Source organism: Rhea pennata, chromosome 15 (assembly GCF_028389875.1).
Source record: "Rhea pennata isolate bPtePen1 chromosome 15, bPtePen1.pri, whole genome shotgun sequence".
Taxonomy (NCBI): domain Eukaryota; kingdom Metazoa; phylum Chordata; class Aves; order Rheiformes; family Rheidae; genus Rhea; species Rhea pennata.
In genome coordinates this window covers 1-24,469 of record NC_084677.1, presented here as the reverse complement: position 1 = coordinate 24,469, position 24,469 = coordinate 1, and positions in this window count along the sequence as shown.

Here is a 24,469-nt window from a genome sequence, read left to right as displayed (position 1 = left end):
AAAAGCAGGGCACTGAGGCAAGAGAAGTAAGCGCCCCCGGAGGGAATCTGCCTGCGAGGGAAGCTGTGCAGCACATCCCTTGTTCCGCTCGCCACTTCCCTGACTCTTAGGCAAAGCCCATCTCAGCTGGCTTGTAGGCATGCCTCCGTGCTCAGAAGCAGCCCAGAGGAAGGCAGGACAGTGCGGGATGTCTTCTGGGCACGCAGCATGCTGCTTCCCATGCCCGGGACAGACTGCGACAGGTGCCTGGCTTGCGCTTCAATCTGCAGAGACTTGGAGCTGGCCAGCGCGCACCTTCCCGCTGTGTGTGCTGCTGTCCGCAAACAGCCTCCAAAAAAAGCAGGGCACTGAGGCAAGAGAAGTAAGCGCCCCAGGAGGGAATCTGCCTGCGAGGGAACCTGTGCAGCACATCCCTTGTTCCGCTCGCCACTTCTCTGACTCTTAGGCAAAGCCCATCTCAGCTGGCTTGTAGGCGTGCCTCCGTGCTCAGAAGCAGCCCCGTGGAGGGCAGGACAGTGCGAGAAGTACTCGGGGCATGCAGCATGCTGCTTCCCATGCCCGGGACAAACTGCGAGCAGGTGCCTCGCTTGCGCTTCTATGTGCCGAGACTTGGAGCTGGCCAGCGCGCACCTTCCCGCTGTGTGTGCTGCTGTCCGCAAACAGCCTCCAAAAAAAGCAGGGCACTGAGGCAAGAGAAGTAAGCGCCCCAGGAGGGAATCTGCCTGCGAGGGAAGCTGTGCAGCACATCCCTTGTTCCGCTCGACACTTCTCTGACTCTTAGGCAAAGCCCATCTCAGCTGGCTTGTATGCGTGCCTCCGTGCTCAGAAGCAGCCCCGTGGCAGGCAGGACAGTGCGGGATGTCTTCTGGGCACGCAGCATGCTGCTTCCCATGCCCGGGACAAACTGCGAGCAGGTGCCTGGCTTGCGCTTCAATCTGCCGAGACTTGGAGCTGGCCAGCGCGCACCTTCCCGCTGTGTGTGCTGCTGTCCGCAAACAGCCTCCAAAAAAAGCAGGGCACTGAGGCAAGAGAAGTAAGCGCCCCAGGAGGGAATCTGCCTGCGAGGGAACCTGTGCAGCACATCCCTTGTTCCGCTCGCCACTTCTCTGACTCTTAGGCAAAGCCCATCTCAGCTGGCTTGTAGGCGTGCCTCCGTGCTCAGAAGCAGCCCCGAGGAAGGCAGGACAGTGCGGGATGTCTTCTGGGCACGCAGCATGCTGCTTCCCATGCCCGGGACAAACTGCGAGCAGGTGCCTGGCTTGCGCTTCAATCTGCCGAGACTTGGAGCTGGCCAGCGCGCACCTTCCCGCTGTGTGTGCTGCTGTCCGCAAACAGCCTCCAAACAAAGCAGGGCACTGAGGCAGGAGAACTAAGCGTCCCAGGAGGGAATCTGCCTGCGAGGGAAGCTGTGCAGCACATCCCTTGTTCCGCTCGCCACTTCCCTCACTCTTAGGCAAAGCCCATCTCAGCTATCTTGTATGCGTGCCTCCGTGCTCAGAAGCAGCCCCGTGGCAGGCAGGACAGTGCGAGATGTCTTCTGGGCACGCAGCATGCTGCTTCCCATGCCCGGGACAAACTGCGAGCAGGTGCCTGGCTTGCGCTTCTATCTGCCGAGACTTGGAGCTGGCCAGCGCGCACCTTCCCGCTGTGTGTGCTGCTGTCCGCAAACAGCCTCCAAACAAAGCAGGGCACTGAGGCAGGAGAACTAAGCGTCCCAGGAGGGAATCTGCCTGCGAGGGAAGCTGTGCAGCACATCCCTTGTTCCGCTCGCCACTTCCCTCACTCTTAGGCAAAGCCCATCTCAGCTATCTTGTATGCGTGCCTCCGTGCTCAGAAGCAGCCCCGAGGAAGGCAGGACAGTGCGAGATGTCTTCTGGGCACGCAGCATGCTGCTTCCCATGCCCGGGACAAACTGCAATCAGGTGCCTGGCTTGCGCTTCTATCTGCCGAGACTTGGAGCTGGCCAGCGCGCACCTTCCCGCTGTGTGTGCTGCTGTCCGCAAACAGCCTTCAAACAAAGCAGGGCACTAAGGCAGGAGAACTAAGCGTCCCAGGAGGGAATCTGCCTGCGAGGGAAGCTGTGCAGCACATCCCTTGTTCCGCTCGCCTCTTCCCTAACTCTTAGGCTAAGCCCATGTCAGCTTGCTTGTAGGCGTGCCTCCGTGCTCAGAAGCAGCCCCGTGGAGGGCAGGACAGTGCGAGAAGTACTCGGGGCATGCAGCATGCTGCTTCCCATGCCCGGGACAAACTGCGAGCAGGTGCCTGGCTTGCGCTTCAATCTGCCGAGACTTGGAGCTGGCGAGCGCGCACCTTCCCGCTGTGTGTGCTGCTGTCCGCAAACAGCCTCCAAAAAAAGCAGGGCACTGAGGCAAGAGAAGTAAGCGCCCCCGGAGGGAATCTGCCTGCGAGGGAAGCTGTGCAGCACATCCCTTGTTCCGCTCGCCACTTCCCTGACTCTTAGGCAAAGCCCATCTCAGCTGGCTTGTAGGCATGCCTCCGTGCTCAGAAGCAGCCCAGAGGAAGGCAGGACAGTGCGGGATGTCTTCTGGGCACGCAGCATGCTGCTTCCCATGCCCGGGACAGACTGCGACAGGTGCCTGGCTTGCGCTTCAATCTGCAGAGACTTGGAGCTGGCCAGCGCGCACCTTCCCGCTGTGTGTGCTGCTGTCCGCAAACAGCCTCCAAAAAAAGCAGGGCACTGAGGCAAGAGAAGTAAGCGCCCCAGGAGGGAATCTGCCTGCGAGGGAACCTGTGCAGCACATCCCTTGTTCCGCTCGCCACTTCCCTCACTCTTAGGCAAAGCCCATCTCAGCTATCTTGTATGCGTGCCTCCGTGCTCAGAAGCAGCCCCGTGGCAGGCAGGACAGTGCGAGATGTCTTCTGGGCACACAGCATGCTGCTTCCCATGCCCGGGACAAACTGCAATCAGGTGCCTGGCTTGCGCTTCTATCTGCCGAGACTTGGAGCTGGCCAGCGCGCACCTTCCCGCTGTGTGTGCTGCTGTCCGCAAACAGCCTTCAAACAAAGCAGGGCACTAAGGCAGGAGAACTAAGCGTCCCAGGAGGGAATCTGCCTGCGAGGGAAGCTGTGCAGCACATCCCTTGTTCCGCTCGCCTCTTCCCTAACTCTTAGGCTAAGCCCATGTCAGCTTGCTTGTAGGCGTGCCTCCGTGCTCAGAAGCAGCCCCGTGGAGGGCAGGACAGTGCGAGAAGTACTCGGGGCATGCAGCATGCTGCTTCCCATGCCCGGGACAAACTGCGAGCAGGTGCCTGGCTTGCGCTTCAATCTGCCGAGACTTGGAGCTGGCCAGCGCGCACCTTCCCGCAGTGTGTGCTGCTGTCCGCAAACAGCCTCCAAACAAAGCAGGGCACTGAGGCAAGAGAAGTAAGCGCCCCCGGAGGGAATCTGCCTGCGAGGGAAGCTGTGCAGCACATCCCTTGTTCCGCTCGACACTTCCCTGACTCTTAGGCAAAGCCCATCTCAGCTGGCTTGTAGGCGTGCCTCCGTGCTCAGAAGCAGCCCCGAGGAAGGCAGGACAGTGCGGGATGTCTTCTGGGCACGCAGCATGCTGCTTCCCATGCCCGGGACAGACTGCGACAGGTGCCTGGCTTGCGCTTCAATCTGCAGAGACTTGGAGCTGGCCAGCGCGCACCTTCCCGCTGTGTGTGCTGCTGTCCGCAAACAGCCTCCAAAAAAAGCAGGGCACTGAGGCAAGAGAAGTAAGCGCCCCAGGAGGGAATCTGCCTGCGAGGGAACCTGTGCAGCACATCCCTTGTTCCGCTCGCCACTTCTCTGACTCTTAGGCAAAGCCCATCTCAGCTGGCTTGTAGGCGTGCCTCCGTGCTCAGAAGCAGCCCCGTGGTAGGCAGGACAGTGCGAGAAGTACTCGGGGCATGCAGCATGCTGCTTCCCATGCCCGGGACAAACTGCGAGCAGGTGCCTCGCTTGCGCTTCAATCTGCCGAGACTTGGAGCTGGCCAGCGCGCACCTTCCCGCTGTGTGTGCTGCTGTCCGCAAACAGCCTCCAAAAAAAGCAGGGCACTGAGGCAAGAGAAGTAAGCGCCCCAGGAGGGAATCTGCCTGCGAGGGAACCTGTGCAGCACATCCCTTGTTCCGCTCGACACTTCTCTGACTCTTAGGCAAAGCCCATCTCAGCTGGCTTGTATGCGTGCCTCCGTGCTCAGAAGCAGCCCCGTGGTAGGCAGGACAGTGCGGGATGTCTTCTGGGCACGCAGCATGCTGCTTCCCATGCCCGGGACAAACTGCGAGCAGGTGCCTGGCTTGCGCTTCAATCTGCCGAGACTTGGAGCTGGCCAGCGCGCACCTTCCCGCTGTGTGTGCTGCTGTCCGCAAACAGCCTCCAAAAAAAGCAGGGCACTGAGGCAAGAGAAGTAAGCGCCCCAGGAGGGAATCTGCCTGCGAGGGAACCTGTGCAGCACATCCCTTGTTCCGCTCGCCACTTCTCTGACTCTTAGGCAAAGCCCATCTCAGCTGGCTTGTAGGCGTGCCTCCGTGCTCAGAAGCAGCCCCGAGGAAGGCAGGACAGTGCGGGATGTCTTCTGGGCACGCAGCATGCTGCTTCCCATGCCCGGGACAAACTGCGAGCAGGTGCCTGGCTTGCGCTTCAATCTGCCGAGACTTGGAGCTGGCCAGCGCGCACCTTCCCGCTGTGTGTGCTGCTGTCCGCAAACAGCCTCCAAACAAAGCAGGGCACTAAGGCAGGAGAACTAAGCGTCCCAGGAGGGAATCTGCCTGCGAGGGAAGCTGTGCAGCACATCCCTTGTTCCGCTCGCCTCTTCCCTAACTCTTAGGCAAAGCCCATCTCAGCTGGCTTGTAGGCGTGCCTCCGTGCTCAGAAGCAGCCCCGAGGAGGGCAGGACAGTGCGGGATGTCTTCTGGGCACGCAGCATGCTGCTTCCCATGCCCGGGACAAACTGCGAGCAGGTGCCTGGCTTGCGCTTCTATGTGCCGAGACTTGGAGCTGGCCAGCGCGCACCTTCCGCTGTGTGTGCTGCTGTCCGCAAACAGTCTCCAAAAAAAGCAGGGCACTAAGGCAAGAGAACTAAGAGCCCCAGGAGGGAATCTGCCTGCGAGAGAAGCTGTGCAGCACATCCCTTGTTCCGCTCGCCACTTCTCTGACTCTTAGGCAAAGCCCATCTCAGCTGGCTTGTAGGCGTGCCTCCGTGCTCAGAAGCAGCCCCGTGGAGGGCAGGACAGTGCGAGAAGTACTCGGGGCATGCAGCATGCTGCTTCCCATGCCCGGGACAAACTGCGAGCAGGTGCCTCGCTTGCGCTTCTATGTGCCGAGACTTGGAGCTGGCCAGCGCGCACCTTCCCGCTGTGTGTGCTGCTGTCCGCAAACAGCCTCCAAACAAAGCAGGGCACTGAGGCAAGAGAAGTAAGCGCCCCAGGAGGGAATCTGCCTGCGAGGGAAGCTGTGCAGCACATCCCTTGTTCTGCTCGACACTTCTCTGACTCTTAGGCAAAGCCCATCTCACCTGGCTTGTATGCGTGCCTCCGTGCTCAGAAGCAGCCCCGTGGCAGGCAGGACAGTGCGGGATGTCTTCTGGGCACGCAGCATGCTGCTTCCCATGCCCGGGACAAACTGCGAGCAGGTGCCTGGCTTGCGCTTCAATCTGCCGAGACTTGGAGCTGGCCAGCGCGCACCTTCCCGCTGTGTGTGCTGCTGTCCGCAAACAGCCTCCAAACAAAGCAGGGCACTGAGGCAAGAGAAGTAAGCACCCCAGGAGGGAATCTGCCTGCGAGGGAACCTGTGCAGCACATCCCTTGTTCCGCTCGCCACTTCTCTGACTCTTAGGCAAAGCCCATCTCAGCTTGCTTGTAGGCGTGCCTCCGTGCTCAGAAGCAGCCCCGAGGAAGGCAGGACAGTGCGGGATGTCTTCTGGGCACGCAGCATGCTGCTTCCCATGCCCGGGACAAACTGCGAGCAGGTGCCTGGCTTGCGCTTCAATCTGCCGAGACTTGGAGCTGGCCAGCGCGCACCTTCCCGCTGTGTGTGCTGCTGTCCGCAAACAGCCTCCAAACAAAGCAGGGCACTGAGGCAAGAGAACTAAGCGTCCCAGGAGGGAATCTGCCTGCGAGGGAACCTGTGCAGCACATCCCTTGTTCCGCTCGCCACTTCCCTCACTCTTAGGCAAAGCCCATCTCAGCTATCTTGTATGCGTGCCTCCGTGCTCAGAAGTAGCCCCGTGGCAGGCAGGACAGTGCGAGATGTCTTCTGGGCACACAGCATGCTGCTTCCCATGCCCGGGACAAACTGCAATCAGGTGCCTGGCTTGCGCTTCTATCTGCCGAGACTTGGAGCTGGCCAGCGCGCACCTTCCCGCTGTGTGTGCTGCTGTCCGCAAACAGCCTTCAAACAAAGCAGGGCACTAAGGCAGGAGAACTAAGCGTCCCAGGAGGGAATCTGCCTGCGAGGGAAGCTGTGCAGCACATCCCTTGTTCCGCTCGCCTCTTCCCTAACTCTTAGGCTAAGCCCATGTCAGCTTGCTTGTAGGCGTGCCTCCGTGCTCAGAAGCAGCCCCGTGGAGGGCAGGACAGTGCGAGAAGTACTCGGGGCATGCAGCATGCTGCTTCCCATGCCCGGGACAAACTGCGAGCAGGTGCCTGGCTTGCGCTTCAATCTGCCGAGACTTGGAGCTGGCCAGCGCGCACCTTCCCGCAGTGTGTGCTGCTGTCCGCAAACAGCCTCCAAACAAAGCAGGGCACTGAGGCAAGAGAAGTAAGCGCCCCCGGAGGGAATCTGCCTGCGAGGGAAGCTGTGCAGCACATCCCTTGTTCCGCTCGACACTTCCCTGACTCTTAGGCAAAGCCCATCTCAGCTTGCTTGTAGGCGTGCCTCCGTGCTCAGAAGCAGCCCCGAGGAAGGCAGGACAGTGCGGGATGTCTTCTGGGCACGCAGCATGCTGCTTCCCATGCCCGGGACAGACTGCGACAGGTGCCTGGCTTGCGCTTCAATCTGCAGAGACTTGGAGCTGGCCAGCGCGCACCTTCCCGCTGTGTGTGCTGCTGTCCGCAAACAGCCTCCAAAAAAAGCAGGGCACTGAGGCAAGAGAAGTAAGCGCCCCAGGAGGGAATCTGCCTGCGAGGGAACCTGTGCAGCACATCCCTTGTTCCGCTCGCCACTTCTCTGACTCTTAGGCAAAGCCCATCTCAGCTGGCTTGTAGGCGTGCCTCCGTGCTCAGAAGCAGCCCCGTGGTAGGCAGGACAGTGCGAGAAGTACTCGGGGCATGCAGCATGCTGCTTCCCATGCCCGGGACAAACTGCGAGCAGGTGCCTGGCTTGCGCTTCAATCTGCCGAGACTTGGAGCTGGCCAGCGTGCACCTTCCCGCTGTGTGTGCTGCTGTCCGCAAACAGCCTCCAAACAAAGCAGGGCACTAAGGCAGGAGAACTAAGCGTCCCAGGAGGGAATCTGCCTGCGAGGGAAGCTGTGCAGCACATCCCTTGTTCCGCTCGCCTCTTCCCTAACTCTTAGGCAAAGCCCATCTCAGCTGGCTTGTAGGCGTGCCTCCGTGCTCAGAAGCAGCCCCGAGGAGGGCAGGACAGTGCGGGATGTCTTCTGGGCACGCAGCATGCTGCTTCCCATGCCCGGGACAAACTGCGAGCAGGTGCCTGGCTTGCGCTTCTATGTGCCGAGACTTGGAGCTGGCCAGCGCGCACCTTCCGCTGTGTGTGCTGCTGTCCGCAAACAGTCTCCAAACAAAGCAGGGCACTAAGGCAAGAGAACTAAGAGCCCCAGGAGGGAATCTGCCTGCGAGAGAAGCTGTGCAGCACATCCCTTGTTCCGCTCGCCACTTCTCTGACTCTTAGGCAAAGCCCATCTCAGCTGGCTTGTAGGCGTGCCTCCGTGCTCAGAAGCAGCCCCGTGGAGGGCAGGACAGTGCGAGAAGTACTCGGGGCATGCAGCATGCTGCTTCCCATGCCCGGGACAAACTGCGAGCAGGTGCCTCGCTTGCGCTTCTATGTGCCGAGACTTGGAGCTGGCCAGCGCGCACCTTCCCGCTGTGTGTGCTGCTGTCCGCAAACAGCCTCCAAACAAAGCAGGGCACTGAGGCAAGAGAAGTAAGCGCCCCAGGAGGGAATCTGCCTGCGAGGGAAGCTGTGCAGCACATCCCTTGTTCTGCTCGACACTTCTCTGACTCTTAGGCAAAGCCCATCTCACCTGGCTTGTATGCGTGCCTCCGTGCTCAGAAGCAGCCCCGTGGCAGGCAGGACAGTGCGGGATGTCTTCTGGGCACGCAGCATGCTGCTTCCCATGCCCGGGACAAACTGCGAGCAGGTGCCTGGCTTGCGCTTCAATCTGCCGAGACTTGGAGCTGGCCAGCGCGCACCTTCCCGCTGTGTGTGCTGCTGTCCGCAAACAGCCTCCAAACAAAGCAGGGCACTGAGGCAAGAGAAGTAAGCACCCCAGGAGGGAATCTGCCTGCGAGGGAACCTGTGCAGCACATCCCTTGTTCCGCTCGCCACTTCTCTGACTCTTAGGCAAAGCCCATCTCAGCTTGCTTGTAGGCGTGCCTCCGTGCTCAGAAGCAGCCCCGAGGAAGGCAGGACAGTGCGGGATGTCTTCTGGGCACGCAGCATGCTGCTTCCCATGCCCGGGACAAACTGCGAGCAGGTGCCTGGCTTGCGCTTCAATCTGCCGAGACTTGGAGCTGGCCAGCGCGCACCTTCCCGCTGTGTGTGCTGCTGTCCGCAAACAGCCTCCAAACAAAGCAGGGCACTGAGGCAAGAGAACTAAGCGTCCCAGGAGGGAATCTGCCTGCGAGGGAAGCTGTGCAGCACATCCCTTGTTCCGCTCGCCACTTCCCTCACTCTTAGGCAAAGCCCATCTCAGCTATCTTGTATGCGTGCCTCCGTGCTCAGAAGTAGCCCCGTGGCAGGCAGGACAGTGCGAGATGTCTTCTGGGCACACAGCATGCTGCTTCCCATGCCCGGGACAAACTGCAATCAGGTGCCTGGCTTGCGCTTCTATCTGCCGAGACTTGGAGCTGGCCAGCGCGCACCTTCCCGCTGTGTGTGCTGCTGTCCGCAAACAGCCTCCAAACAAAGCAGGGCACTGAGGCAAGAGAAGTAAGCGCCCCAGGAGGGAATCTGCCTGCGAGGGAACCTGTGCAGCACATCCCTTGTTCCGCTCGACACTTCCCTGACTCTTAGGCAAAGCCCATCTCAGCTGGCTTGTAGGCGTGCCTCCGTGCTCAGAAGCAGCCCCGAGGAAGGCAGGACAGTGCGGGATGTCTTCTGGGCACGCAGCATGCTGCTTCCCATGCCCGGGACAGACTGCGACAGGTGCCTGGCTTGCGCTTCAATCTGCCGAGACTTGGAGCTGGCCAGCGCGCACCTTCCCGCTGTGTGTGCTGCTGTCCGCAAACAGCCTCCAAAAAAAGCAGGGCACTGAGGCAAGAGAAGTAAGCGCCCCAGGAGGGAATCTGCCTGCGAGGGAACCTGTGCAGCACATCCCTTGTTCCGCTCGCCACTTCTCTGACTCTTAGGCAAAGCCCATCTCACCTGGCTTGTAGGCGTGCCTCCGTGCTCAGAAGCAGCCCCGTGGTAGGCAGGACAGTGCGAGAAGTACTCGGGGCATGCAGCATGCTGCTTCCCATGCCCGGGACAAACTGCGAGCAGGTGCCTGGCTTGCGCTTCAATCTGCCGAGACTTGGAGCTGGCCAGCGCGCACCTTCCCGCTGTGTGTGCTGCTGTCCGCAAACAGCCTCCAAAAAAAGCAGGGCACTGAGGCAAGAGAAGTAAGCGCCCCAGGAGGGAATCTGCCTGCGAGGGAACCTGTGCAGCACATCCCTTGTTCCGCTCGCCACTTCCCTCACTCTTAGGCAAAGCCCATCTCAGCTATCTTGTATGCGTGCCTCCGTGCTCAGAAGCAGCCCCGTGGCAGGCAGGACAGTGCGAGATGTCTTCTGGGCACACAGCATGCTGCTTGCCATGCCCGGGACAAACTGCAATCAGGTGCCTGGCTTGCGCTTCTATCTGCCGAGACTTGGAGCTGGCCAGCGCGCACCTTCCCGCTGTGTGTGCTGCTGTCCGCAAACAGCCTCCAAACAAAGCAGGGCACTAAGGCAGGAGAACTAAGCGCCCCAGGAGGGAATCTGCCTGCGAGGGAAGCTGTGCAGCACATCCCTTGTTCCGCTCGCCACTTCTCTGACTCTTAGGCAAAGCCCATCTCAGCTGGCTTGTAGGCGTGCCTCCGTGCTCAGAAGCAGCCCCGAGGAAGGCAGGACAGTGCGGGATGTCTTCTGGGCACGCAGCATGCTGCTTCCCATGCCCGGGACAAACTGCAAGCAGGTGCCTGGCTTGCGCTTCAATCTGCCGAGACTTGGAGCTGGCCAGCGCGCACCTTCCCGCTGTGTGTGCTGCTGTCCGCAAACAGCCTCCAAACAAAGCAGGGCACTGAGGCAGGAGAACTAAGCGTCCCAGGAGGGAATCTGCCTGCGAGGGAAGCTGTGCAGCACATCCCTTGTTCCGCTCGCCACTTCCCTCACTCTTAGGCAAAGCCCATCTCAGCTATCTTGTATGCGTGCCTCCGTGCTCAGAAGCAGCCCCGTGGCAGGCAGGACAGTGCGAGATGTCTTCTGGGCACGCAGCATGCTGCTTCCCATGCCCGGGACAAACTGCAATCAGGTGCCTGGCTTGCGCTTCTATCTGCCGAGACTTGGAGCTGGCCAGCGCGCACCTTCCCGCTGTGTGTGCTGCTGTCCGCAAACAGCCTTCAAACAAAGCAGGGCACTAAGGCAGGAGAACTAAGCGTCCCAGGAGGGAATCTGCCTGCGAGGGAAGCTGTGCAGCACATCCCTTGTTCCGCTCGCCTCTTCCCTAACTCTTAGGCTAAGCCCATGTCAGCTTGCTTGTAGGCGTGCCTCCGTGCTCAGAAGCAGCCCCGTGGAGGGCAGGACAGTGCGAGAAGTACTCGGGGCATGCAGCATGCTGCTTCCCATGCCCGGGACAAACTGCGAGCAGGTGCCTGGCTTGCGCTTCTATGTGCCGAGACTTGGAGCTGGCGAGCGCGCACCTTCCCGCTGTGTGTGCTGCTGTCCGCAAACAGCCTCCAAACAAAGCAGGGCACTGAGGCAAGAGAAGTAAGCACCCCAGGAGGGAATCTGCCTGCGAGGGAAGCTGTGCAGCACATCCCTTGTTCCGCTCGCCACTTCTCTGACTCTTAGGCAAAGCCCATCTCAGCTTGCTTGTAGGCGTGCCTCCGTGCTCAGAAGCAGCCCCGAGGAAGGCAGGACAGTGCGGGATGTCTTCTGGGCACGCAGCATGCTGCTTCCCATGCCCGGGACAAACTGCGAGCAGGTGCCTGGCTTGCGCTTCAATCTGCCGAGACTTGGAGCTGGCCAGCGCGCACCTTCCCGCTGTGTGTGCTGCTGTCCGCAAACAGCCTCCAAACAAAGCAGGGCACTGAGGCAAGAGAACTAAGCGTCCCAGGAGGGAATCTGCCTGCGAGGGAAGCTGTGCAGCACATCCCTTGTTCCGCTCGCCACTTCCCTCACTCTTAGGCAAAGCCCATCTCAGCTTGCTTGTAGGCGTGCCTCCGTGCTCAGAAGCAGCCCCGTGGCAGGCAGGACAGTGCGAGATGTTTTCTGGGCACACAGCATGCTGCTTCCCATGCCCGGGACAAACTGCAATCAGGTGCCTGGCTTGCGCTTCTATCTGCCGAGACTTGGAGCTGGCCAGCGCGCACCTTCCCGCTGTGTGTGCTGCTGTCCGCAAACAGCCTCCAAACAAAGCAGGGCACTGAGGCAAGAGAAGTAAGCGCCCCAGGAGGGAATCTGCCTGCGAGGGAACCTGTGCAGCACATCCCTTGTTCCGCTCGACACTTCCCTGACTCTTAGGCAAAGCCCATCTCAGCTGGCTTGTAGGCGTGCCTCCGTGCTCAGAAGCAGCCCCGAGGAAGGCAGGACAGTGCGGGATGTCTTCTGGGCACGCAGCATGCTGCTTCCCATGCCCGGGACAGACTGCGACAGGTGCCTGGCTTGCGCTTCAATCTGCCGAGACTTGGAGCTGGCCAGCGCGCACCTTCCCGCTGTGTGTGCTGCTGTCCGCAAACAGCCTCCAAACAAAGCAGGGCACTAAGGCAGGAGAACTAAGCGTCCCAGGAGGGAATCTGCCTGCGAGGGAAGCTGTGCAGCACATCCCTTGTTCCGCTCGCCACTTCTCTGACTCTTAGGCAAAGCCCATCTCAGCTGGCTTGTAGGCGTGCCTCCGTGCTCAGAAGCAGCCCCGTGGCAGGCAGGACAGTGCGAGAAGTACTCGGGGCATGCAGCATGCTGCTTCCCATGCCCGGGACAAACTGCGAGCAGGTGCCTGGCTTGCGCTTCAATCTGCCGAGACTTGGAGCTGGCCAGCGCGCACCTTCCCGCTGTGTGTGCTGCTGTCCGCAAACAGCCTCCAAAAAAAGCAGGGCACTGAGGCAAGAGAAGTAAGCGCCCCAGGAGGGAATCTGCCTGCGAGGGAACCTGTGCAGCACATCCCTTGTTCCGCTCGCCACTTCTCTGACTCTTAGGCAAAGCCCATCTCAGCTGGCTTGTAGGCGTGCCTCCGTGCTCAGAAGCAGCCCCGTGGTAGGCAGGACAGTGCGAGAAGTACTCGGGGCATGCAGCATGCTGCTTCCCATGCCCGGGACAAACTGCGAGCAGGTGCCTGGCTTGCGCTTCAATCTGCCGAGACTTGGAGCTGGCCAGCGCGCACCTTCCCGCTGTGTGTGCTGCTGTCCGCAAACAGCCTCCAAAAAAAGCAGGGCACTGAGGCAAGAGAAGTAAGCGCCCCAGGAGGGAATCTGCCTGCGAGGGAAGCTGTGCAGCACATCCCTTGTTCCGCTCGCCTCTTCCCTAACTCTTAGGCTAAGCCCATGTCAGCTTGCTTGTAGGCGTGCCTCCGTGCTCAGAAGCAGCCCCGTGGAGGGCAGGACAGTGCGAGAAGTACTCGGGGCATGCAGCATGCTGCTTCCCATGCCCGGGACAAACTGCGAGCAGGTGCCTGGCTTGCGCTTCTATGTGCCGAGACTTGGAGCTGGCGAGCGCGCACCTTCCCGCTGTGTGTGCTGCTGTCCGCAAACAGCCTCCAAACAAAGCAGGGCACTGAGGCAAGAGAAGTAAGCACCCCAGGAGGGAATCTGCCTGCGAGGGAACCTGTGCAGCACATCCCTTGTTCCGCTCGCCACTTCTCTGACTCTTAGGCAAAGCCCATCTCAGCTTGCTTGTAGGCGTGCCTCCGTGCTCAGAAGCAGCCCCGAGGAAGGCAGGACAGTGCGGGATGTCTTCTGGGCACGCAGCATGCTGCTTCCCATGCCCGGGACAAACTGCGAGCAGGTGCCTGGCTTGCGCTTCAATCTGCCGAGACTTGGAGCTGGCCAGCGCGCACCTTCCCGCTGTGTGTGCTGCTGTCCGCAAACAGCCTCCAAACAAAGCAGGGCACTGAGGCAAGAGAACTAAGCGCCCCAGGAGGGAATCTGCCTGCGAGGGAAGCTGTGCAGCACATCCCTTGTTCCGCTCGCCACTTCCCTCACTCTTAGGCAAAGCCCATCTCAGCTTGCTTGTAGGCGTGCCTCCGTGCTCAGAAGCAGCCCCGTGGCAGGCAGGACAGTGCGAGATGTTTTCTGGGCACACAGCATGCTGCTTCCCATGCCCGGGACAAACTGCAATCAGGTGCCTGGCTTGCGCTTCAATCTGCCGAGACTTGGAGCTGGCCAGCGCGCACCTTCCCGCTGTGTGTGCTGCTGTCCGCAAACAGCCTCCAAACAAAGCAGGGCACTGAGGCAAGAGAAGTAAGCGCCCCAGGAGGGAATCTGCCTGCGAGGGAACCTGTGCAGCACATCCCTTGTTCCGCTCGACACTTCCCTGACTCTTAGGCAAAGCCCATCTCAGCTGGCTTGTAGGCGTGCCTCCGTGCTCAGAAGCAGCCCCGAGGAAGGCAGGACAGTGCGGGATGTCTTCTGGGCACGCAGCATGCTGCTTCCCATGCCCGGGACAGACTGCGACAGGTGCCTGGCTTGCGCTTCAATCTGCCGAGACTTGGAGCTGGCCAGCGCGCACCTTCCCGCTGTGTGTGCTGCTGTCCGCAAACAGCCTCCAAACAAAGCAGGGCACTAAGGCAGGAGAACTAAGCGTCCCAGGAGGGAATCTGCCTGCGAGGGAAGCTGTGCAGCACATCCCTTGTTCCGCTCGCCACTTCTCTGACTCTTAGGCAAAGCCCATCTCAGCTGGCTTGTAGGCGTGCCTCCGTGCTCAGAAGCAGCCCCGTGGCAGGCAGGACAGTGCGAGAAGTACTCGGGGCATGCAGCATGCTGCTTCCCATGCCCGGGACAAACTGCGAGCAGGTGCCTGGCTTGCGCTTCAATCTGCCGAGACTTGGAGCTGGCCAGCGCGCACCTTCCCGCTGTGTGTGCTGCTGTCCGCAAACAGCCTCCAAAAAAAGCAGGGCACTGAGGCAAGAGAAGTAAGCGCCCCAGGAGGGAATCTGCCTGCGAGGGAACCTGTGCAGCACATCCCTTGTTCCGCTCGCCACTTCTCTGACTCTTAGGCAAAGCCCATCTCACCTGGCTTGTAGGCGTGCCTCCGTGCTCAGAAGCAGCCCCGTGGTAGGCAGGACAGTGCGAGAAGTACTCGGGGCATGCAGCATGCTGCTTCCCATGCCCGGGACAAACTGCGAGCAGGTGCCTGGCTTGCGCTTCAATCTGCCGAGACTTGGAGCTGGCCAGCGCGCACCTTCCCGCTGTGTGTGCTGCTGTCCGCAAACAGCCTCCAAAAAAAGCAGGGCACTGAGGCAAGAGAAGTAAGCGCCCCAGGAGGGAATCTGCCTGCGAGGGAACCTGTGCAGCACATCCCTTGTTCCGCTCGCCACTTCCCTCACTCTTAGGCAAAGCCCATCTCAGCTATCTTGTATGCGTGCCTCCGTGCTCAGAAGCAGCCCCGTGGCAGGCAGGACAGTGCGAGATGTCTTCTGGGCACACAGCATGCTGCTTCCCATGCCCGGGACAAACTGCAATCAGGTGCCTGGCTTGCGCTTCTATCTGCCGAGACTTGGAGCTGGCCAGCGCGCACCTTCCCGCTGTGTGTGCTGCTGTCCGCAAACAGCCTCCAAAAAAAGCAGGGCACTAAGGCAGGAGAACTAAGCGCCCCAGGAGGGAATCTGCCTGCGAGGGAAGCTGTGCAGCACATCCCTTGTTCCGCTCGCCACTTCTCTGACTCTTAGGCAAAGCCCATCTCACCTGGCTTGTAGGCGTGCCTCCGTGCTCAGAAGCAGCCCCGTGGCAGGCAGGACAGTGCGAGAAGTACTCGGGGCATGCAGCATGCTGCTTCCCATGCCCGGGACAAACTGCGAGCAGGTGCCTGGCTTGCGCTTCAATCTGCCGAGACTTGGAGCTGGCCAGCGCGCACCTTCCCGCTGTGTGTGCTGCTGTCCGCAAACAGCCTCCAAACAAAGCAGGGCACTGAGGCAAGAGAAGTAAGCGCCCCCGGAGGGAATCTGCCTGCGAGGGAACCTGTGCAGCACATCCCTTGTTCCGCTCGCCACTTCCCTGACTCTTAGGCAAAGCCCATCTCAGCTGGCTTGTAGGCGTGCATCCGTGCTCAGAAGCAGCCCCGAGGAAGGCAGGACAGTGCGGGATGTCTTCTGGGCACGCAGCATGCTGCTTCCCATGCCCGGGACAGACTGCGACAGGTGCCTGGCTTGCGCTTCAATCTGCAGAGACTTGGAGCTGGCCAGCGCGCACCTTCCCGCTGTGTGTGCTGCTGTCCGCAAACAGCCTCCAAAAAAAGCAGGGCACTGAGGCAAGAGAAGTAAGCGCCCCAGGAGGGAATCTGCCTGCGAGGGAACCTGTGCAGCACATCCCTTGTTCCGCTCGCCACTTCTCTGACTCTTAGGCAAAGCCCATCTCAGCTGGCTTGTAGGCGTGCCTCCGTGCTCAGAAGCAGCCCCGTGGTAGGCAGGACAGTGCGAGAAGTACTCGGGGCATGCAGCATGCTGCTTCCCATGCCCGGGACAAACTGCGAGCAGGTGCCTGGCTTGCGCTTCAATCTGCCGAGACTTGGAGCTGGCCAGCGCGCACCTTCCCGCTGTGTGTGCTGCTGTCCGCAAACAGCCTCCAAAAAAAGCAGGGCACTGAGGCAAGAGAAGTAAGCGCCCCAGGAGGGAATCTGCCTGCGAGGGAAGCTGTGCAGCACATCCCTTGTTCCGCTCGCCACTTCCCTCACTCTTAGGCAAAGCCCATCTCAGCTATCTTGTATGCGTGCCTCCGTGCTCAGAAGCAGCCCCGTGGCAGGCAGGACAGTGCGAGATGTCTTCTGGGCACACAGCATGCTGCTTCCCATGCCCGGGACAAACTGCAATCAGGTGCCTGGCTTGCGCTTCTATCTGCCGAGACTTGGAGCTGGCCAGCGCGCACCTTCCCGCTGTGTGTGCTGCTGTCCGCAAACAGCCTCCAAACAAAGCAGGGCACTGAGGCAAGAGAAGTAAGCGCCCCAGGAGGGAATCTGCCTGCGAGGGAACCTGTGCAGCACATCCCTTGTTCCGCTCGACACTTCTCTGACTCTTAGGCAAAGCCCATCTCAGCTGGCTTGTAGGCGTGCCTCCGTGCTCAGAAGCAGCCCCGAGGAAGGCAGGTCAGTGCGGGATGTCTTCTGGGCACGCAGCATGCTGCTTCCCATGCCCGGGACAGACTGCGACAGGTGCCTGGCTTGCGCTTCTATGTGCCGAGACTTGGAGCTGGCCAGCGCGCACCTTCCCGCTGTGTGTGCTGCTGTCCGCAAACAGCCTCCAAACAAAGCAGGGCACTGAGGCAAGAGAACTAAGCGTCCCAGGAGGGAATCTGCCTGCGAGGGAACCTGTGCAGCACATCCCTTGTTCCGCTCGCCACTTCTCTGACTCTTAGGCAAAGCCCATCTCAGCTGGCTTGTAGGCGTGCCTCCGTGCTCAGAAGCAGCCCCGTGGCAGGCAGGACAGTGCGAGAAGTACTCGGGGCATGCAGCATGCTGCTTCCCATGCCCGGGACAAACTGCGAGCAGGTGCCTGGCTTGCGCTTCAATCTGCCGAGACTTGGAGCTGGCCAGCGCGCACCTTCCCGCTGTGTGTGCTGCTGTCCGCAAACAGCCTCCAAACAAAGCAGGGCACTAAGGCAGGAGAACTAAGCGTCCCAGGAGGGAATCTGCCTGCGAGGGAAGCTGTGCAGCACATCCCTTGTTCCGCTCGCCTCTTCCCTAACTCTTAGGCAAAGCCCATCTCAGCTGGCTTGTAGGCGTGCCTCCGTGCTCAGAAGCAGCCCCGAGGAGGGCAGGACAGTGCGGGATGTCTTCTGGGCACGCAGCATGCTGCTTCCCATGCCCGGGACAAACTGCGAGCAGGTGCCTGGCTTGCGCTTCTATGTGCCGAGACTTGGAGCTGGCCAGCGCGCACCTTCCGCTGTGTGTGCTGCTGTCCGCAAACAGTCTCCAAACAAAGCAGGGCACTAAGGCAAGAGAACTAAGAGCCCCAGGAGGGAATCTGCCTGCGAGAGAAGCTGTGCAGCACATCCCTTGTTCCGCTCGCCACTTCTCTGACTCTTAGGCAAAGCCCATCTCAGCTGGCTTGTAGGCGTGCCTCCGTGCTCAGAAGCAGCCCCGTGGAGGGCAGGACAGTGCGAGAAGTACTCGGGGCATGCAGCATGCTGCTTCCCATGCCCGGGACAAACTGCGAGCAGGTGCCTCGCTTGCGCTTCTATGTGCCGAGACTTGGAGCTGGCCAGCGCGCACCTTCCCGCTGTGTGTGCTGCTGTCCGCAAACAGCCTCCAAACAAAGCAGGGCACTGAGGCAAGAGAAGTAAGCGCCCCAGGAGGGAATCTGCCTGCGAGGGAAGCTGTGCAGCACATCCCTTGTTCCGCTCGACACTTCTCTGACTCTTAGGCAAAGCCCATCTCACCTGGCTTGTATGCGTGCCTCCGTGCTCAGAAGCAGCCCCGTGGCAGGCAGGACAGTGCGGGATGTCTTCTGGGCACGCAGCATGCTGCTTCCCATGCCCGGGACAAACTGCGAGCAGGTGCCTGGCTTGCGCTTCAATCTGCCGAGACTTGGAGCTGGCCAGCGCGCACCTTCCCGCTGTGTGTGCTGCTGTCCGCAAACAGCCTCCAAACAAAGCAGGGCACTGAGGCAGGAGAACTAAGCGTCCCAGGAGGGAATCTGCCTGCGAGGGAAGCTGTGCAGCACATCCCTTGTTCCGCTCGCCACTTCCCTCACTCTTAGGCAAAGCCCATCTCAGCTATCTTGTATGCGTGCCTCCGTGCTCAGAAGCAGCCCCGTGGAGGGCAGGACAGTGCGAGAAGTACTCGGGGCATGCAGCATGCTGCTTCCCATGCCCGGGACAAACTGCGAGCAGGTGCCTCGCTTGCGCTTCTATGTGCCGAGACTTGGAGCTGGCGAGCGCGCACCTTCCCGCTGTGTGTGCTGCTGTCCGCAAACAGCCTCCAAACAAAGCAGGGCACTGAGGCAAGAGAAGTAAGCACCCCAGGAGGGAATCTGCCTGCGAGGGAACCTGTGCAGCACATCCCTTGTTCCGCTCGACACTTCTCTGACTCTTAGGCAAAGCCCATCTCAGCTTGCTTGTAGGCGTGCCTCCGTGCTCAGAAGCAGCCCCGAGGAAGGCAGGACAGTGCGGGATGTCTTCTGGGCACGCAGCATGCTGCTTCCATGCCCGGGACAGACTGCGACAGGTGCCTGGCTTGCGCTTCAATCTGCCGAGACTTGGAGCTGGCCAGCGCGCACCTTCCCGCTGTGTGTGCTGCTGTCCGCAAACAGCCTCCAAACAAAGCAGGGCACTAAGGCAGGAGAACTAAGCGCCCCAGGAGGGAATCTGCCTGCGAGGGAACCTGTGCAGCACATCCCTTGTTCCGCTCGCCACTTCTCTGACTCTTAGGCAAAGCCCATCTCAGCTGGCTTGTAGGCGTGCCTCCGTGCTCAGAAGCAGCCCCGTGGCAGGCAGGACAGTGCGAGAAGTACTCGGGGTATGCAGCATGCTGCTTCCCATGCCCGGGACAAACTGCGAGCAGGTGCCTGGCTTGCGCTTCAATCTGCCGAGACTTGGAGCTGGCCAGCGCGCACCTTCCCGCTGTGTGTGCTGCTGTCCGCAAACAGCCTCCAAACAAAGCAGGGCACTGAGGCAAGAGAAGTAAGCGCCCCCGGAGGGAATCTGCCTGCGAGGGAAGCTGTGCAGCACATCCCTTGTTCCGCTCGCCACTTCCCTCACTCTTAGGCAAAGCCCATCTCAGCTATCTTGTATGCGTGCCTCCGTGCTCAGAAGCAGCCCCGTGGCAGGCAGGACAGTGCGAGATGTCTTCTGGGCACACAGCATGCTGCTTCCCATGCCCGGGACAAACTGCAATCAGGTGCCTGGCTTGCGCTTCTATCTGCCGAGACTTGGAGCTGGCCAGCGCGCACCTTCCCGCTGTGTGTGCTGCTGTCCGCAAACAGCCTTCAAACAAAGCAGGGCACTAAGGCAGGAGAACTAAGCGTCCCAGGAGGGAATCTGCCTGCGAGGGAAGCTGTGCAGCACATCCCTTGTTCCGCTCGCCTCTTCCCTAACTCTTAGGCTAAGCCCATGTCAGCTTGCTTGTAGGCGTGCCTCCGTGCTCAGAAGCAGCCCCGTGGAGGGCAGGACAGTGCGAGAAGTACTCGGGGCATGCAGCATGCTGCTTCCCATGCCCGGGACAAACTGCGAGCAGGTGCCTGGCTTGCGCTTCAATCTGCCGAGACTTGGAGCTGGCCAGCGCGCACCTTCCCGCTGTGTGTGCTGCTGTCCGCAAACAGCCTCCAAACAAAGCAGGGCACTGAGGCAAGAGAAGTAAGCGCCCCCGGAGGGAATCTGCCTGCGAGGGAAGCTGTGCAGCACATCCCTTGTTCCGCTCGACACTTCCCTGACTCTTAGGCAAAGCCCATCTCAGCTGGCTTGTAGGCGTGCCTCCGTGCTCAGAAGCAGCCCCGAGGAAGGCAGGACAGTGCGGGATGTCTTCTGGGCACGCAGCATGCTGCTTCCCATGCCCGGGACAGACTGCGACAGGTGCCTGGCTTGCGCTTCAATCTGCAGAGACTTGGAGCTGGCCAGCGCGCACCTTCCCGCTGTGTGTGCTGCTGTCCGCAAACAGCCTCCAAAAAAAGCAGGGCACTGAGGCAAGAGAAGTAAGCGCCCCAGGAGGGAATCTGCCTGCGAGGGAACCTGTGCAGCACATCCCTTGTTCCGCTCGCCACTTCTCTGACTCTTAGGCAAAGCCCATCTCAGCTGGCTTGTAGGCGTGCCTCCGTGCTCAGAAGCAGCCCCGTGGTAGGCAGGACAGTGCGAGAAGTACTCGGGGCATGCAGCATGCTGCTTCCCATGCCCGGGACAAACTGCGAGCAGGTGCCTGGCTTGCGCTTCAATCTGCCGAGACTTGGAGCTGGCCAGCGCGCACCTTCCCGCTGTGTGTGCTGCTGTCCGCAAACAGCCTCCAAAAAAAGCAGGGCACTGAGGCAAGAGAAGTAAGCGCCCCAGGAGGGAATCTGCCTGCGAGGGAACCTGTGCAGCACATCCCTTGTTCCGCTCGACACTTCTCTGACTCTTAGGCAAAGCCCATCTCAGCTGGCTTGTATGCGTGCCTCCGTGCTCAGAAGCAGCCCCGTGGTAGGCAGGACAGTGCGGGATGTCTTCTGGGCACGCAGCATGCTGCTTCCCATGCCCGGGACAAACTGCGAGCAGGTGCCTGGCTTGCGCTTCAATCTGCCGAGACTTGGAGCTGGCCAGCGCGCACCTTCCCGCTGTGTGTGCTGCTGTCCGCAAACAGCCTCCAAAAAAAGCAGGGCACTGAGGCAAGAGAAGTAAGCGCCCCAGGAGGGAATCTGCCTGCGAGGGAACCTGTGCAGCACATCCCTTGTTCCGCTCGCCACTTCTCTGACTCTTAGGCAAAGCCCATCTCAGCTGGCTTGTAGGCGTGCCTCCGTGCTCAGAAGCAGCCCCGAGGAAGGCAGGACAGTGCGGGATGTCTTCTGGGCACGCAGCATGCTGCTTCCCATGCCCGGGACAAACTGCGAGCAGGTGCCTGGCTTGCGCTTCAATCTGCCGAGACTTGGAGCTGGCCAGCGCGCACCTTCCCGCTGTGTGTGCTGCTGTCCGCAAACAGCCTCCAAACAAAGCAGGGCACTAAGGCAGGAGAACTAAGCGTCCCAGGAGGGAATCTGCCTGCGAGGGAAGCTGTGCAGCACATCCCTTGTTCCGCTCGCCTCTTCCCTAACTCTTAGGCAAAGCCCATCTCAGCTGGCTTGTAGGCGTGCCTCCGTGCTCAGAAGCAGCCCCGAGGAGGGCAGGACAGTGCGGGATGTCTTCTGGGCACGCAGCATGCTGCTTCCCATGCCCGGGACAAACTGCGAGCAGGTGCCTGGCTTGCGCTTCTATGTGCCGAGACTTGGAGCTGGCCAGCGCGCACCTTCCGCTGTGTGTGCTGCTGTCCGCAAACAGTCTCCAAACAAAGCAGGGCACTAAGGCAAGAGAACTAAGAGCCCCCGGAGGGAATCTGCCTGCGAGGGAAGCTGTGCAGCACATCCCTTGTTCCGCTCGCCACTTCTCTGACTCTTAGGCAAAGCCCATCTCAGCTGGCTTGTAGGCGTGCCTCCGTGCTCAGAAGCAGCCCCGTGGAGGGCAGGACAGTGCGAGAAGTACTCGGGGCATGCAGCATGCTGCTTCCCATGCCCGGGACAAACTGCGAGCAGGTGCCTCGCTTGCGCTTCTATGTGCCGAGACTTGGAGCTGGCCAGCGCGCACCTTCCCGCTGTGTGTGCTGCTGTCCGCAAACAGCCTCCAAACAAAGCAGGGCACTGAGGCAAGAGAAGTAAGCGCCCCAGGAGGGAATCTGCCTGCGAGGGAAGCTGTGCAGCACATCCCTTGTTCTGCTCGACACTTCTCTGACTCTTAGGCAAAGCCCATCTCACCTGGCTTGTATGCGTGCCTCCGTGCTCAGAAGCAGCCCCGTGGCAGGCAGGACAGTGCGGGATGTCTTCTGGGCACGCAGCATGCTGCTTCCCATGCCCGGGACAACTGCGAGCAGGTGCCTGGCTTGCGCTTCAATCTGCCGAGACTTGGAGCTGGCCAGCGCGCACCTTCCCGCTGTGTGTGCTGCTGTCCGCAAACAGCCTCCAAACAAAGCAGGGCACTGAGGCAAGAGAAGTAAGCACCCCAGGAGGGAATCTGCCTGCGAGGGAACCTGTGCAGCACATCCCTTGTTCCGCTCGCCACTTCTCTGACTCTTAGGCAAAGCCCATCTCAGCTTGCTTGTAGGCGTGCCTCCGTGCTCAGAAGCAGCCCCGAGGAAGGCAGGACAGTGCGGGATGTCTTCTGGGCACGCAGCATGCTGCTTCCCATGCCCGGGACAAACTGCGAGCAGGTGCCTGGCTTGCGCTTCAATCTGCCGAGACTTGGAGCTGGCCAGCGCGCACCTTCCCGCTGTGTGTGCTGCTGTCCGCAAACAGCCTCCAAACAAAGCAGGGCACTGAGGCAAGAGAACTAAGCGTCCCAGGAGGGAATCTGCCTGCGAGGGAAGCTGTGCAGCACATCCCTTGTTCCGCTCGCCACTTCCCTCACTCTTAGGCAAAGCCCATCTCAGCTATCTTGTATGCGTGCCTCTGTGCTCAGAAGTAGCCCCGTGGCAGGCAGGACAGTGCGAGATGTCTTCTGGGCACACAGCATGCTGCTTCCCATGCCCGGGACAAACTGCAATCAGGTGCCTGGCTTGCACTTCTATCTGCCGAGACTTGGAGCTGGCCAGCGCGCACCTTCCCGCTGTGTGTGCTGCTGTCCGCAAACAGCCTCCAAACAAAGCAGGGCACTGAGGCAAGAGAAGTAAGCGCCCCAGGAGGGAATCTGCCTGCGAGGGAAGCTGTGCAGCACATCCCTTGTTCCGCTCGACACTTCCCTGACTCTTAGGCAAAGCCCATCTCAGCTGGCTTGTAGGCGTGCCTCCGTGCTCAGAAGCAGCCCCGAGGAAGGCAGGACAGTGCGGGATGTCTTCTGGGCACGCAGCATGCTGCTTCCCATGCCCGGGACAGACTGCGACAGGTGCCTGGCTTGCGCTTCAATCTGCCGAGACTTGGAGCTGGCCAGCGCGCACCTTCCCGCTGTGTGTGCTGCTGTCCGCAAACAGCCTCCAAACAAAGCAGGGCACTAAGGCAGGAGAACTAAGCGCCCCAGGAGGGAATCTGTCTGCGAGGGAAGCTGTGCAGCACATCCCTTGTTCCGCTCGACACTTCTCTGACTCTTAGGCAAAGCCCATCTCAGCTGGCTTGTAGGCGTGCCTCCGTGCTCAGAAGCAGCCCCGTGGCAGGCAGAACAGTGCGAGAAGTACTCGGGGCATGCAGCATGCTGCTTCCCATGCCCGGGACAAACTGCGAGCAGGTGCCTGGCTTGCGCTTCAATCTGCCGAGACTTGGAGCTGGCCAGCGCGCACCTTCCCGCTGTGTGTGCTGCTGTCCGCAAACAGCCTCCAAAAAAAGCAGGGCACTGAGGCAAGAGAAGTAAGCGCCCCAGGAGGGAATCTGCCTGCGAGGGAACCTGTGCAGCACATCCCTTGTTCCGCTCGCCACTTCTCTGACTCTTAGGCAAAGCCCATCTCACCTGGCTTGTAGGCGTGCCTCCGTGCTCAGAAGCAGCCCCGTGGTAGGCAGGACAGTGCGAGAAGTACTCGGGGCATGCAGCATGCTGCTTCCCATGCCCGGGACAAACTGCGAGCAGGTGCCTGGCTTGCGCTTCAATCTGCCGAGACTTGGAGCTGGCCAGCGCGCACCTTCCCGCTGTGTGTGCTGCTGTCCGCAAACAGCCTCCAAAAAAAGCAGGGCACTGAGGCAAGAGAAGTAAGCGCCCCAGGAGGGAATCTGCCTGCGAGGGAACCTGTGCAGCACATCCCTTGTTCCGCTCGCCACTTCCCTCACTCTTAGGCAAAGCCCATCTCAGCTATCTTGTATGCGTGCCTCCGTGCTCAGAAGCAGCCCCGTGGCAGGCAGGACAGTGCGAGATGTCTTCTGGGCACACAGCATGCTGCTTCCCATGCCCGGACAAACTGCAATCAGGTGCCTGGCTTGCGCTTCTATCTGCCGAGACTTGGAGCTGGCCAGCGCGCACCTTCCCGCTGTGTGTGCTGCTGTCCGCAAACAGCCTCCAAACAAAGCAGGGCACTAAGGCAGGAGAACTAAGCGCCCCAGGAGGGAATCTGCCTGCGAGGGAAGCTGTGCAGCACATCCCTTGTTCCGCTCGCCACTTCTCTGACTCTTAGGCAAAGCCCATCTCAGCTGGCTTGTAGGCGTGCCTCCGTGCTCAGAAGCAGCCCCGTGGCAGGCAGGACAGTGCGAGAAGTACTCGGGGCATGCAGCATGCTGCTTCCCATGCCCGGGACAAACTGCGAGCAGGTGCCTGGCTTGCGCTTCAATCTGCCGAGACTTGGAGCTGGCCAGCGCGCACC